At 33.8% G+C, this 16,255-nt stretch overlaps 1 pseudogene; it reads left to right on the top strand.

Annotated features, from left to right (window-relative positions):
• Positions 1-14,340: 14,340 nt before the first annotated feature.
• On the top strand, positions 14,341-15,288 carry LOC134378958 (olfactory receptor 2W1-like; annotated as a pseudogene).
• Positions 15,289-16,255: the final 967 nt, after the last annotated feature.

Here is a 16,255-nt window from a genome sequence, read left to right as displayed (position 1 = left end):
AAAATCTGAGATGCACAAAAAGCCTTCCCCAGAGAGTCAGCAGCAAAGCAGCAATTTAGCTCAACCACAGGACTCAAGTGCTAGTCCCCACAAAAAGATCCCCAAAGAACAACAAATTAGTTCCAGTGCAGAGTCAAGCAGTGGTGGTAGATAATAATCTAACATAGAAAAAAGAAACACATAATAAGAGACAGAGCTCTGATATTAACCAGTAAAGATCTAACACCACCACAAAATATCTGTAAAACATAGAACAGGTAGCAGTCTCCTCAAATGCCCAGGCATCAACATAAAGACAGAAAGACTGAAAAAGAACAGAGAAATATAATACCAGCAAAAGAAACAAACCAAGCACCAGCAGTGGACCCAGAAGAACAGTGGATTTATGAAATGTCTGACAGAGAATTCAGAATAACTCTCTTAAGGATGTTCAGGGAGTCACAAGAAAATACAGATAGAAAATTAAGTGATATGTGGAAAACAATCAAGGAGCAGAATAAGAAATTTGACAAAGGAATTGAATCAATTTTTAAAAAATAGAAATTCTACAAATAGAGAATACATTATCTGAACTGAAAAACTCAACAGAAAGCTCCAACAGCAGACTTAATCAAACTGGGGAAAGAATCAATGAGCTCAAAGATAAAATATATGTAATTATCAAATCAGAGGAGCAAAAAGAAAAAAAATAAGAAAAAATGAATCAGAAATACAGCAAATGTGGGGCCTCTCAAGTGAAATAACCTCTGCATAATTGGCATACCTGAAGGATAAGAAAAAGGAAGAGATGTAGAAAGCACATTCAAGGAAATAATAGCTGAAAATTTCCCAAGTGTGGAAAAAGATGGCATCATCCAGGTGCAGGAAGCTCAGAGGTCTCCAAATTTGATCCGACAAGGAACACCCATGGTACATCATAATCAAATTATCAAAAACCAAAGACAGAGAAAGAATACTGAAAGCAACAAGGGAAAAGAAATACGTGACATTCAACAAAGCCCCAATATGTCTCTCAGTGGATTTCTCAGTAGAAATCCTACTGGCCAGAAAAGAATGGGATGATATACTCAGAATGCTGAAGGAAAAAGACTGTCAGCCAAGAATTCTCTGCCCAGCAAAACGAACCTTCAAATGTGAAGGAGAAATAAAGTCTTTCCCAGACAAACAAAAGCTAAAGGAATTCACCAACACTAAACCTGCCTTACAAGAAATGTTAAAAGAATTTCATCACTCTCAAAGAAGATGATGCTAAGGAGTAGCAAGAAAACATTTGAAGGTGCGTAGATCATTAGTAAACTAATTTCACAGAAAACCTCAGAATACTCCAATGTTGTAAAAGGAATGAATAAACCACTTACATCCTTAGTATGAAGATTAAAGGACAAACCTAACAAGAGAACAACAAATACAATAACCATGTAAGCGATAGGAAGTATTAAAAGATGTAACTTGAAACAACAAAATGTCAAAAAGTGGGGAGAATGATGCCAAAGCATAGAGTTGGCTTTGGTTCTTCCTTTTTTCTTAGATATCAAAGTTAAGTTATTATTAGTATTAAAAATCTATTATAACTATAACATGTTTTTTGTAAGCCTCATGGTACCATAACACAAAATCTTATGAGACATGCTAAAAATAAATAGCAATCTTCTTCCCTCCCCCCCCCGATTTGTGTGTGTGTGTGTGTATGTGTGTGTGTGAATTTATATATTAATGTTTAGCTCCCTCCAATAAGTGAGAACATGTGGTATTTCTCTTTCTGTGCCTGACTTGTTTCACTTAATATAATTCTCTCAAGGTCCATCCATGTTGTTGCAAATGGCAGTATTTCATTCGTTTTTATAGCTGAGTAGTATTCCATTGTGTAGATGTACCACATTTTCCGACCACAATTATTTGAAGTTGATACAACAAGCAAACAGAAAGGACATTGTTGGGGGGGAGGGGGGGAGAGAAGGGAGGGAGGTTTTGGTGATGGGGAGCATTAATCAGCTACAATGTATATTGACAAAATAAAATTAAAAAGAAAAAAAAAAGAAAAAAAAACATTAAAAAAAAAAGAAAAAATAAAGATACACTGTGGAGATCCAGGAAAAAAAAAATAATAAAAATAAAAAATAAAAAATAAAATAAAATAAAAATAAATAGCAAGAAATCAAAATATGCTTCTAGAGAAAATCACTCAATCACAAAGGAAGATAGTACGATCAGGGGGAAAAAAAGAATCAACAAAACAAACAGAAAAAAAGTAACAAAATGGTAGTAACAAGTCTCTATATATCGATAATGACTCTAAATGTAAATGTATTAAATGCCCCAATTAAAAGACAGAGTGGCTGGATGGAGTATAAAACAAGAACCAATCATATATTGCCTATAAGAAACTCACTTAAATGATAAAGACACATACTACCTGAAAGTGAAGGGATGGAAAAAGATAGTGCATGCAAATAGAAACCAAAAAAGAGCAGGAGTAGCTATACTTATACCAGATAAAATAGACTTCAAGCCAAGGAAATTTTTTCTAAAAGATAAGGAAGGTCATTAAATAATAAGGGGATCGACTCAACAAGAGGACATAATAACCCTAAATAATACACACCTAAATCTGGAGCACTCAGCTACATAAAGCAATTACTATTAAACCTAATGGGAAAAATAGACTCCTCCAACACAATAGCAGCTGGGGACGTTAACACACATCTGTCAGCAGACGACACATCATCCAGAAAGAAAATTACCCAAAAAACATCAGAATTAATCTCTACTCTAGGTCAGTTGGACCTAACAGATATACAAGGAACATTTCATCAAGCAGGCATAGAATACACATTCATCTCAGTAGCACATGGAACATTCTCTAGAATAAGCCATATGTTAGGTCACAAAACAAGACAACAAATATTAAAAAATTGAAATCATATCAACTACCTTGTCCAACCACAATAGAATAAAACTAGAAATCAACACCAAAAGGAACACTAGAAACCACACAAATCCATGGAAATTAAACAAAATGCTCCTAAACAGTGAATGGGTCAAAGAAGAAATCAAAAAGGAAATTAAAATATTCCTGGAAACAAAATAAATGAAAATACAACATATCAGAACCTATGGCATACAGCAAAGGCAGTTCTAACAGGGAAAATGATAGCAATAAACACCTACATCAAAAAAAGAAGAAAAACTTCAAATAAACAACCTAACATTGGACCTCATGGAACTGGAAAAACAAGAACAAACCAAACCCCAAATCACTAAAAGGAGAGAAATAACAAAGATCAGAGAAAAAATAAATGGATTAGAATTTTTTTAAAAAATACTAAAGATTGATGAAACAAAGAGTTGTTTTTTGAAAAGATAAGCAAAATTGATGTCTTTAGCTAGACTAATGAAGAAAAAAAGAGAGAAGACTCAAACAGATAAAATCAGAAACAAAAAAGGAGACATTACAACTGATACTCCAAACCACTACAAATAACTATATGTGAATAAACTGGAAAATCTAGAAGAAAAAGTTAAATTCCTGGACACACACAACTTGCCAAGATTAAATTATGAAGAACTAGAAAATCTAAACAGACCTATAACAAGTAATGAGATTGGAGCAGTAATAAAAAGTCTCCCAACAAAGAAAACCCTAAGACCAGATGGCTTTACTGCCAAATTATAATAAACATTTATAGAATACCAATTCTTCTCAAATTCTTCCAAAAAACTGAAGAGAAGGAAATACTTCCAAACTCATTCTAAAAGGCTAACATTAACCTTATACCAAAACTGGAAAAACAATAACAACAAAAAGAATACAGACCAATATCCCTAATGAACACAGATGCAGGGATCCTCAACGAAATACTACCAAGCTGAATCCAACATCACATTCACAAGGTCAAGTGGGATCCCACCATGATCAAGTGGGATTCATTCCAGTGATGTAAGGATGGATTAATATATGCAAATCCATAAATGTGATACATCACATCTACAGAATGAAGGATAAAATCATACAATCATTTCAATAGATGCAGAAAAAGCATTTGATAAAATCCAACACACCTTCATGAAAAAAAATTCAACAAATTAGGTATAGAAGGAATGTACCTCAACACAATAAAGGTCATATATGGCAAACCCTCAGCTAATATCATACTAAACGGACAAAAATTGGAGACATTTCCTCTAAGATCTGGAATAAAACAAGGATGCTCACTTTCCCCACTCTTATTCAACATAGTACTAGAAGTTTAGCCTGTGCAATAGACAAGACAAAGTAATAAAGGGCATCCAAATAGGAAAGGTGGAAGTCAAAAATCCCTATTTGCGGGTGACATAATCCTATACATAAAAAACATAAAGCCTCTGCCAAAAAATTGCTAGAACTAATAAACGAATTCAGTAAAGTGGCAGGATACAAAATCAACACAAAAAACCAATAGCCTTCATATAAGCCAACAATGAAATAGCATAAAAAGAATCAAGAAAGCAATCCCATTCAAAATAGCTACCAAAAAAAGAAATACCTAGGAGTAAGTTTCATGAAGGAAGTGAAAGATTTCTACAGTAAAAATTATAAAACATTGGTGAAAAAAATTGAAGAGGACACAAATAAATGGAAAGATATCCCATGTTCATGGGTTGGATTGAAAGAATTAACATCATCATAATGTCCATATTACCAAAGCAATCTATGCATTTAATACAATCCCTATCAAAATATCAATGGCATTCTTCACAGAAATAGAAAAAAGGACCTTAAAATCTGTATGGAACTACAAAAGACCCATACAGCAAAAGCAATCTTGAACAACAACAAAAAAAAACAGTAGGATGCATCACACTTGCTGACTTCAAAATATACTATGAAGCAATAGTAACCAAAACAGCATGGTACTGGCATAAAAACAGACAAATTGACCAATGGAATAGAATAGAAAGCCCTGAAATAAACCCACACACTTACAGCCAACTGATTTTTGACAAAAGTGTCAAAAATATACAATGGGGAAAGGACGGCCTCTTCAACAAATGGTGCTTGGAAAACTGGATATCCACATGCAGATGATTGAAAGTAGACTGCTATCTTTTACCATACACAAAAATCAGTTCAATATGGATCAAAGACCTAAATTTAATAAGACCTGAAAATATGAAACTACTAGAAGAAAAACATAGAGGAAACATTACACAAAATGGAGTGGGCAGAGCTCTTTTGAGAAAGACTACAAAGGCACAGGCAACTAAAGCAAAAATACATAAATGGGACTATATCAAAATAAAAATCTTCTCCACTAAAAAATACAGGACACTGTGAACAAAATGAAGAGACATCCTATAGAATGGGAGAAAGTGTTTGCAAATTACACATCAGACAAGGTGCTAATATCCAGAATACATAAGGAACTCAAACAACTCAACAGCAAAAAAAAAAAAAAAAAATCCAATTTAAAAATGGGAAGAGGACCTGAATAGATATTTCTTAAAAGATGACATACAAATGGCTAACAAGCACATGAAAAAAATGCTTAAAATCGCTAATCACCAGGGAAATGCAAACTAACACCAAAGTGAGATATCTTTTTACTCTAGTTAGAATGGCTATTATCAACAAGACAAAAAACTGGAAATGCTGGCGAGGATGTGGAGAAAAGGGAACCCTCCTACATTGTTGGTGGGAATGTAAATTGTTACGGCCATTGTGGAAAACACTATGAAAGTTCCTCAGAGAACTAAAAATACATCTATCCAATGACCCAACCATCCCACTACTGGGTATAAACCCAAAGGAAATGAAAACAATATATTGAAAAGATCTCTGCATTTTCATGTTCATCACAACACTATTCACAATAGCCAAGAGATGTAATCAACCTAAATGTCAGTCAACAGACGAATGTATAAAAAAACAAACAAACAGAGGTATATATACAAAATGGAATACTACTCAGCTGTAAAAATAAATGATATCCTATCATTTCCGGCAACATGAATGGAACTAGAAACCATCACGTTAAGTGAAGTAAGTCTGGCACAGAAAGACAAATACCATGTGGTCTCATTCATATGTGGAATCTTAAAAAACAAAAAAACAAAACAAAACAAAAAAGTGGTTCTTGTAGAAGAAGAGAGTAGAATAATGGTTACCAGAGGCTGGGAGGGGAGGAGGTTGGGGGTGAAGACAAGGGGTGGACTGACAGGTACAAAACTATGCTATCTATCCTGAGTGAATCATTGTGAAGTATACGCATATATTGAAACAACAAACTGTACTTCCCCCCAAAATAAATAAAATTGAAAAAAAAAGTTCATGGAGAAATGTAATTAAAAGATAATATAGTTCTTTCCATGAACTTTTTAAAGATCCTTCATATACACACACATACATGCACACACATACTAAAGTCTAATTTTAAAAATGATTAAACATAAAGGAAGAAGGAAAAAGAGTAAGAGATGAAAGCTAATTTTTTCTGAATGTGCCATCTTTAATGGCTTTGACTTTGTGATCATGTAAATGTTTTAAATAATTATAAAATAAAACTAAATTAACACACACATACAAATTCCTAAAAATCAATAAAATAAATGACTCTAATGGTATATCAAATTGGTGTTTTAACCACACAGAGAAGACTTATTACAAGTGATTGTAAAACACAGTAATTTGACTATATTATCTCCAAGGGTATCCCTAGATATCCTTGTTCGGTTGCCCAGAGTGAGAGCCTGACCTGAGCTGCTCAGAGGCCAGGAGTGTCCCTCCTCATCCTTCTAAGGGGCCAATGCCAAACCATGGGCCAGAAAGAGGGTGTGTGCATCACGGCACCTGATCATTTGTGGGACTTAAACTAACTAAATAAATAAGGCCAACTTTACCTGGAAAAAAACAGTCTGCTATCTTATGCAGGCAGCGTTCATAGGACCACAGAACAATTACAATAGTAACATCAAAGATCACTGATCACAGATCACCAAAAAATATATAATAATGAAAAAGTTTGAAATATTGTGATAGTAACTAAAATGTGGAACAGAGACAGGCAGTGAGCACATGCTGTTGGAAAGATGGGACCAACAGACTCGCTCCATGCAGGGTTTCCACAAACTTTCAATTTGTAAAAAACACAGTATGTGCAAAGACCAATAAAGCAAAGTGCAATAAAACGAAGTATACTTGTACTGTGTTTGTCTCTTGGCAAGATTTTTATTGACTGCCATGCTTCCCAGCAACAAATATGTAAATAAATCAAAATTATTTTATTTAACTTCCTGTGACCATAAATCTTTAAATGTTCAAAATCTTCTTCTGGGTTATTATTAAAATTATTAATTGTACAAAAATTGATGAAAACACAAAAAATATTTACAAACTGTAATAAATAAAAATAATTGTGTCAGTATTGATATATTAATGAGAAGAATGGGGTAGGGTGTCTTGATTAAAGGTGGGCTGCCTGGCACCAACATTTTGAGTTGTCGCTTTGGTGTACCAATGGTTTTCACACCTTGGATGATGTGTAAGATCAGTAGAAGTGGGAGTTATGCCCTTTTTTGTACAGGAGGAGAGAGGTTTTGTGAATGTGAAGGTCAGAAAGAGAACCTGTCTGACCCATCACACTTAAGAAGATTTCTTTCATTTCCTTAAGAAAATGTTAGGGATAAGAATGAATAGAAGAGGAGAATCTGGAAGTTTTTTTTCTTAAAACTAACTTTATAACCTTAGGAAACTCTCTCTGCATCCCAGTGTATATACTCTTATTTAAGCCCATTATCTTGGACTATGGCCCTCTTGTATCAAGCCATACAAATATTTATAGCAATTCTTGCATTGTTTTGTAACTATTACTTATAGAACTGATAAGCCTTTAGCCAACGTAATCATAAATTCCTTGAAGGCAGTAATGGTCCTTTCTTGATTCACCATCACATAATGCATATCCGTGACCCCTAGTAGACACTGCATATTTTTAATGATTTGGATGAATTTTCTGTGTTCATTCAAATGTTTGTAAACAGAGCTAAAATCAGCTTAATATATTTTTTTAACTGAAGGACAATGAGTAAAGATGAGTTAAACAGAATATCCCATGCCTTCAGGGAGCACGTCCTAGAAAATGTCTGAATGCCTCATTGACCTGCATTATTACCTTTGTGGGTCACTAGTCCCAAAGGCCTTAACAACACCTAGAAACTACATCATCAGCTTTCTTATATATACTGCACAAATCATGTCTTGCTCACCACATTAACCTTTTTCTAAGGTTAGCCCTTGGCTTGGGCAGCAAAATGTTTCTGCCACCTACAAAATGCCCAGCAAACAAGTAATTATTAAAATCCCATATGCCCAGTATGGGAAAATGCAATACAATATAATAACCTTTATTCCATATTTCCCTTTCATAAAGTCATCTCCAGATTTTTCTGCAAGAAGCTCACCTCTGATTGGACCCAATTAACCACCGAGACAGTATATATTGACTGGTTCACACAAGGAAATTCATAATGACTTAGGTTTAAGGATAAAAGCAACCCTTCTAATGGAGCCGACCATAACAACTTGGGGAAGTGGTGGACCAAGAAAACCACAGTAGAAAACAGACATAATGACGTCTCCCTGTGCAGGTAAAATGATTAATTCTTTCAATATCTGTCTTTTTTAGAATCTAAACAATACATTATTGAAATTCAGAGAATCACAAGTATCTAGGGAAAATGAAAGGCCATTTTGAATATAATTGGCTTTATTCATAACTATTCTTAATTTTCTGCCGCCTGTTAAACAAAAACCTTTCATAAATGGGTAAAAGTTGAAGAGGCTATGACACTTAATTGTCGTAAAGTGATAAATTTTAAAGTGCAACAACTACTAGAAGTCAAATGCACATATACACACTCCTTGGCCAGTTTTAATCCCATTATATTAACTGACTTACTTGTGTATCTTTGCAAATACATATATTTGCCTACCTTACAGTAAATATTTATTTACATTTTTAAGAAATTTGCTGACTTATTATTGAAGTAGTTACATAAAAATAATATGGCATATCAAATTTTCAAACATCATTATAAAATTTTTACTAATTACTAGTTGGCAACTTTTTTCAAGCAGTACCTGGGTATAGATGCCAATAATTTATAAGTCTAAATATGTACCCACCTTACTGAATTACATTGACTCATTGTACAACCATTAAAGACACCAGTTCATCCAGGATCCTGGCATTTCTGGCATTGTCCTTTGCACTAACACCCAGCAAAAGTTAAATAAAGCCCCCATTCTACTTTCTAAAGGCATCGCATCACTCTCCACTGTATTTCCAAAAAATATTTACTATGCGAGAAGGATTCTATTGCTTTTGAGAACTTTTGTTTAAAACATTGCTCCTGATGAGTTTTAACTTCCTCTCACAATTGAGCCCCTGTGGCCACTGTCCTCCCAGTCTGTACTTCTGTGAGAAATAGCTTCTTGTTCATTAAGGACTATTTCTTATCTACTTAACAGAGGACCAAGCCTATTACTCCTTTATTTTCTAAAATGCCATTAATAAAAGTGGGATGTACTTAATAGGACTTTCATAAAGTATTGGGAATAATATAGGAGGATTATACGGCAAGATAAAAAGGAAAACATTGTCTAATGAATATTTGACTTCTTAAAATTCCTTAGCAATCCCTACCACAGAGCTTTGCTCTCTGGTTGGCTGTTTTATTAGGTCCCACCTGCCCCATGATTTGAAGGACCTTATTCACTCTTGGTCTCAACTTCTATACCAATCTGCCTTTGTCTCTGTCTCGAAGACCTCCATCTCTCTCAATTGTAGTGTCTGTGAAGGAATAACATACAAAAGCCTGTCATTATCACTTCGAGAAAAGTATTTGTTTGGCTCTAACCATCTTTCATAAACACTAGAATAAGGGGGAAGGACGGACTTGCCTTTCATTGAAATGGTTATAAATTGTTGTCTTAAGTAAAAGAACACCTTTTCTGCTGCTCCATCCTTCAGAATGCAGACGCAATTAAAACAATTCCAATCTTCCATTTTTTGCCAATTTTTTCCATTACATCCTTTAAAGAGCGTGCAATCCTGATTTATGTGATTATAAGGAGCATATATTTACTGTCTTATCATTAAGAACCTTTCTGTATTAAAAACGCTTGTTTCTAGCTCACACTTTTAGAATTTAATTTATACAAATTTTTCTACAAATCAGTGATTTCTCTTTTATTTTTATGTCTTGAATAGAACTGAACAAGTTTATGCTTTAATGAATTAATTTTGAAATCAAAACATAGTACACTTTTAAAAACTATCTAGGTAGAAGAGTAATATGGAAAGGTTTTTAAAGGAGAAGTTACTTCCATGGCCCAAAATCCTGAAGTAATATTTGATGCAGGTCTTAGAGTAATTGTGGAGAATATTTCCTAGTACCAATAAGTACCCATTTATGAATATTTGAGTACATTCCCAGCACTGGAATAATTTCATTACTTGTTTTCACTATCCTTATTCCCAAATTCCAAATCATTGTATAGAAGTTATTTCTACTAGGTAATTAACTCTTTGTCAAATTCATCCTGTTCAAAATGGGTTGGGCTGAAGCATTCTTTGGCAGCTCTTTTTATTATGTTTTATTACCAATCTCTATTCTTCATAGACAAATTTCTTCAGAAAAAAGCATTGCCATGATAACTGTAGTATACTTTAAAATATTTTATCATGCAATTAATATAAGTGCATTTATTCATTACATTATGCTACATTCTATGGGTATAAGTTGTTCTAATCATTAAGTACACACTGCTAGTTGGGGAAGTCAATTACCCTTTAATGGGGAAGGCTATCCTGCAAGACAGCTACCACAAGTTCTTCAGTTATCCATCTCTTGATCAATTGATGCCTGGGTAAGTCACATAATAATGAACATTTAAATAGGTTATCATTATAAATTAGTGGTACCAAATATATAAAGAATGTCTAAGACATTTTAGAAACATTCCCTATTCTTGTATGAAGGGCATTAGAAGCTAGCAAGATGCGTAGCCTGAACCTTAGGAGTAGTGCTCAATACTTGTTCCCTAAATAGACCTCTGTCTAGCCATGGATGAGTTCAACTTTCTTGATGCCAAAATGAAAGTAACTAAAATCATGCCTCTGTTGTCTCACCTTCTTCAAATAAACCTTCTTTGCAAGATGGCATTTGAGTATCTTAAAGGACAGAGAGCTGACACTTTATTAAATTTACAGAGTGGATGACATAAACTGTCTTATGTCCACTTGCTAATGTCTGCTTAACGAATCTTTGTATGAGTGGCAGAATTTGGTCAACACTTTCGTTATAACCTGGACACAAGATTGGTGGGAGGGGGGAATGCTAACCCCACACTCACCTCAAGTTTTTCAGGGACTACAATTATTTACCAGAAATGACTTGGAAGTTGAGTATGACTAAATTGGCTTGGGTTAGTTCAGACACATTTCTCTCATTAATACTACTTATTCTTTTTTAAATTTATTATACCTACTTTCTGCCTCCTGTAGTAATAAGGATCTGAACTAAAACGTTTGAGTAAATATTAACAAGACATTTCACTCTGTTGTTTTACATTGGCTGAAAGATGTACACACACATCCCCCTAAAATAAGAAACAAAATTATCTTTATTTTAAGATAACAGAATTCACTCCATTTTAAATACAAAAAAATCTTATGAAAATGATTAGAAATACCTACAGATTAGGTGAGAAGGAAATATACAAAATAAATATTTAAAATCTATAGCTTTACTAAAAACAATAAGCAATGAGCAATTAAATAAAATATATCAATAAAGATAAATTTAATGAGATATGTAAAACATTTTTATTAAAAAACATTATTAATCTTTACCAAAACAAGGGAAAACTTGAACAAAATAACACATGCCATATTCTTCAAAAATAAAAATAACTTTTAAATGTAAACTTAAATGCAGACATTTCAAACAATTTTCTGTATTTTGCTTACATTGTAACAGATTGATTTTAAGATTTACTTAAACAAATAACAGCTTAGAAGAGTCAAGCCATTTTTATAAAAACGAGTAATAAGGAAGTATTTGCTCTGCCAGGCATTAAAATACTATCAAACATAATTATTAAAAGTTTGAATTGCAGATGACTGAAACAAAATAGGCAGCCCCAAAACAGACCCGAGATAATTTTACATATGATTATTGAATATAAAAAGAGTAACATTACAAATTAAGCCTATTTCATAAACAGCCTGAAAAAATTGAAAATTGATGAAATATCTAGAAACACTGGTCAAATGAAATCCATACCTCAAAAATATACATTGACATAAATTTTAAATGGATAAAAAAGTGTGGAAAAGATTAATGCATAAAAAGGAAGTAAATGTGTACTTGCCTATTTATTTTCCCAAGTGGAAGGATTTTCTAAGCAAACAATAAAAAAATTACAATGAAAACAATAAACATTGCAGCATAAACTTAATGGAAACACTTCTGTTGGTCAAAAGACACCATAAACATTTAACAAAATCCAAACCAGCAAAAATTTACACTATCTATAACAGACAAATCAGTGCTATCCTTTACAAAAATCAAAAAGAAAACCTCTAAAACTCAGTGAAAAAAAAATGAGCAAACATAATAAATATATAAAAGACAGAAGAAGTAAAAAATGGCTAAATCCAACAAATGTTCAGTGCCACTGGAGTCAGAGGAGTAAAAACTATGAAAATAGTAAGATTTTTTTCACCTATCAAACACACAAAAAAATTTTAAAAGTAAAAATTATGCATGTTGATAAAAAAAAAATGGTGATGGGCATACTCCCACGTGCCAATCACGTCAATCAAAATGGTGTGATGGTTCCAAATCAAGTGAAAAACACATAACAAGGAGCATAAAACATTGTCACCCATTAGCCCAAGGATTCTCTATGTTGAAGCCTACCCTTAAAAACTAACCAGAAAAATGTGCAATGGTTTGTGATATATTTTCTTCATTATGGTTTTCACAAACAGCCACAAACGGAAAGATGATCCATGGGCTAGGGAAAGTGTTGCTTGAATCTCCTTCTCACACACCATTGGGTTGCAGATTGATGTTCCGGAAAAATAGAATTGAAAGATAACATGAATCTTTCCATGACCTTTTTAAGTACCCTTGTATATATCTAGCAGTCATTCAAGATTGCTGCACGGGGAGGGGATATCTTCCAACTAAACAGCTCAGTTTGAGGGTATTTTGAACTGATGGAGTTGACAGAGGGCTAGCCAAAGTGATTTCTGCCACAAAGACTCTTCAGATCATCATTTCCTATGACAGTATGGGTAATTCACTACGACCACACCTCCCAGGATACAATATGCCACCTGCAGTCTATATCATCAACTCCACTCCCGTTCCAACTTTATATCTTACCATTTCCAAAGTGCACAAAGGACATTTGTAAAAGAACCTTACACATTAGGAATCATAGACACAGTGCATAGGTCCCATGCCCTTTTCCACACACCTATGGAAATGGTTGAGATATGAAAAAGAAGTTCATTCACTCCAAAGTAAAATACATATATTTTAAATATTTAATTAAATAGGAAATACAGTATTAGACAACTGCAATACCTATGAATTCTTAACAGAAGTAAAAATAAAAATTTAATAGCATATTATATATACATATAAACATATATATATTAAATGCATGTATGTGTTTTTAATATGAGACTGTACTTGTATTTTAATATATTGGATATAATGTGTGGTGTATTCTCCAAAAGCAAAAGTGTCTAGGGCTTTGAAAGTTCTACAAAAATAGTCCTGGACATACTGATCAAAGAGACAAGGGTAGGCAGAAGGGAGTTCAGAACACTAGTTGGGCTTCTATAAAGAGCAATCAATAAACATGAAGAGGGTCTCCCAGTTCTCACACTCACTACCGCTCCCATTGGGAAGTGGCAAAGCAGCTCTGCTCCCAACATTTCAAGCCAGTTGTTTTACCATGTTTCATAAGAAAAAATGTATGTATTATTTTTAGATATTGATTCTCAGGTTGGCCTTTTCGGTTCTGGCAGTAAGGTGGCAGATCACTTTAGCTAACCAAATGACAGAACACAATTCTCTATGCAGCTTGTTTTTTGAGCACAAAGTGTCAGGTAAGATGTTTTTCATAATTTCAGTGCTTTGGGGAAGAATGGGGTACTATTCTTTCACAATATTGAGTCATCTACGTGAACAATAAATATTTTATAATCAATCATTTTCACTTTCTTCCAACGAAAGGGTTCCTTCGTTACCCTTTTCTACGGAAATCAAGAATTGAAAACAATGATCGCATTGAATGCCAGCTCAGGTGCTGGCTTCATCTTGCTGGACTTTCCCAATCAATCCCAACTAGAGCCCATCGTCTCTTTGGCCGTCTTGCTCTTCTATCTCATAACTCTCCTAAGTAACACAGCAATTATTCTTGTGTCTTTGCTGGACAGCCGACTTCATACGCCAACGTACTTCTTCCTTGGTAACCTCTCATTTGGGGGCATTCGTTATACAACTAGTGTTGTTCCCCAGATGTTAGTAAATCTGTGGGGACCAAACAAATTGATTACTATGTGGGGTGCATTCTACAGTTCTTCTTTGCCTGTGACTTTGGTGCAATAGAATGCCTTTTATTGGCTGTCATGGCCTATGACTGCTATGCAGCAGTCTGCCAACCCCTGCACTAAAAGGTTATCATGCATCCTCCACTTTGTAAGAAGATAGCAGCAGCATCATGGTTGACTGGCCTGTGTCGTGCCCTATGTATGAGCTCCTTTACTTTTACATTGCCATAATGTAGTCAAAACACAGTGGGTAACTTCTTTTGTGAGATGTCTGCCTATCTTAAGATAGCTTGTGAGTACACCAAAGTAATGGATGTAACCATTTACATGTTTGGTGTGGTTTACCTTCTTCTGCCACTATTTTTCATCCTCATCTCCTATGGGATTATCATTCAAGCTGTGACTAGGCTCAAGTCAGGTAAAAGTTGGAAAAAGTTGCTCAAAACCTGTGGCTCTCACCTGACTGTGGTCAGCCTCTTTTATGGCAGTGCTATCTACATGCACTTACAACCAAAGAAAAGTTCCTCTTGTGATGTGAATAAATTTCTTACCCTCCTTTATAATCACCCCAAGCCTGAACCCTCTAATATACACCCTGAGGAATAAAGGTGTCAAAGGAGAATTAAAATGGCTATTTATAAGAATTCAGGGTTCAGAACAAACATCAACTGAATAGGAAGACTAATAATAACACCCATTAATACTCATTTATGTGTGGTATCTTATTCACTCCTCACAATGAAACTCAGGCATCATTGTTCACATTTTACAGGTAAGACCCAAGTCAGAGAAGTTCATTAACTTGCACAGGTAATAGTACTTCTAAGTGAAAATGAAGGATTAAAATAAAAATCTCTCTGACTTCAATACCCTGACCTTTTTGAAATATCACACTGCTCCAATATAAAGGTCATTTAAGGTTGTGAATGCAACAAATCATAAGAGACTGACACTTTTGGCTTATGTATAAAGCAACTAATAAAAATCCTTTCCTGAGTTTAAAAATGTTTTTCAATTTACATAACCTTTAATTCTGAAGGTTGAAGTAAGTTATTATCAGTGAGATTCTAGCATTACTTCTCTTTAAAAATGTCTGAAATGATTCATTTCTCCCTTCAGATTAACTGCTACTTGTTTTCTGACAAATAAAGAATTTACCCAAACTAGTTTAAACTTTGGTACAAGTTAAATTTTGTTATTTGTTATGACAATGTGTAACATTTATGAATAAAAATTAGGAGGCCAATTCTTTACTAAAGTTACTGGTGAACCTATACTGGTATAAAATAACTAAAATATGTTATGGTTGCTCAAATGTGTTAAAATGTATTTTTAAATTTACCTGTAAGGTGTGTCTATTGAACAGTCTTTTTCCATATCATTATGAGTGAGAATAGGTATAAAAAATCAAGAATAAAATCTATTAGTGAAAAATGTGTTTGATTTGCCTGAAGAGCTATTTGTTTAGTCAATTATAAAAGAACTAATCCACTCTTAAAATCAAAAGTTTTATTATTTTGAAATGATATAATGAGTTTACACCTAAAATGGCAAGTTTAGTGAAAGCATTCTAATGAACACACTTCCACAGACAGTTTCAAAGTAATCAATTGAGAAGTAAAATGTTAAGTCATTTAGTTAGG

Source organism: Cynocephalus volans, chromosome 5 (genome assembly GCF_027409185.1).
Source record: "Cynocephalus volans isolate mCynVol1 chromosome 5, mCynVol1.pri, whole genome shotgun sequence".
NCBI lineage: Eukaryota > Metazoa > Chordata > Mammalia > Dermoptera > Cynocephalidae > Cynocephalus > Cynocephalus volans.
Note: the sequence above shows the minus strand (reverse complement) of the source record. Positions and strands in the feature narration are given on the sequence as shown.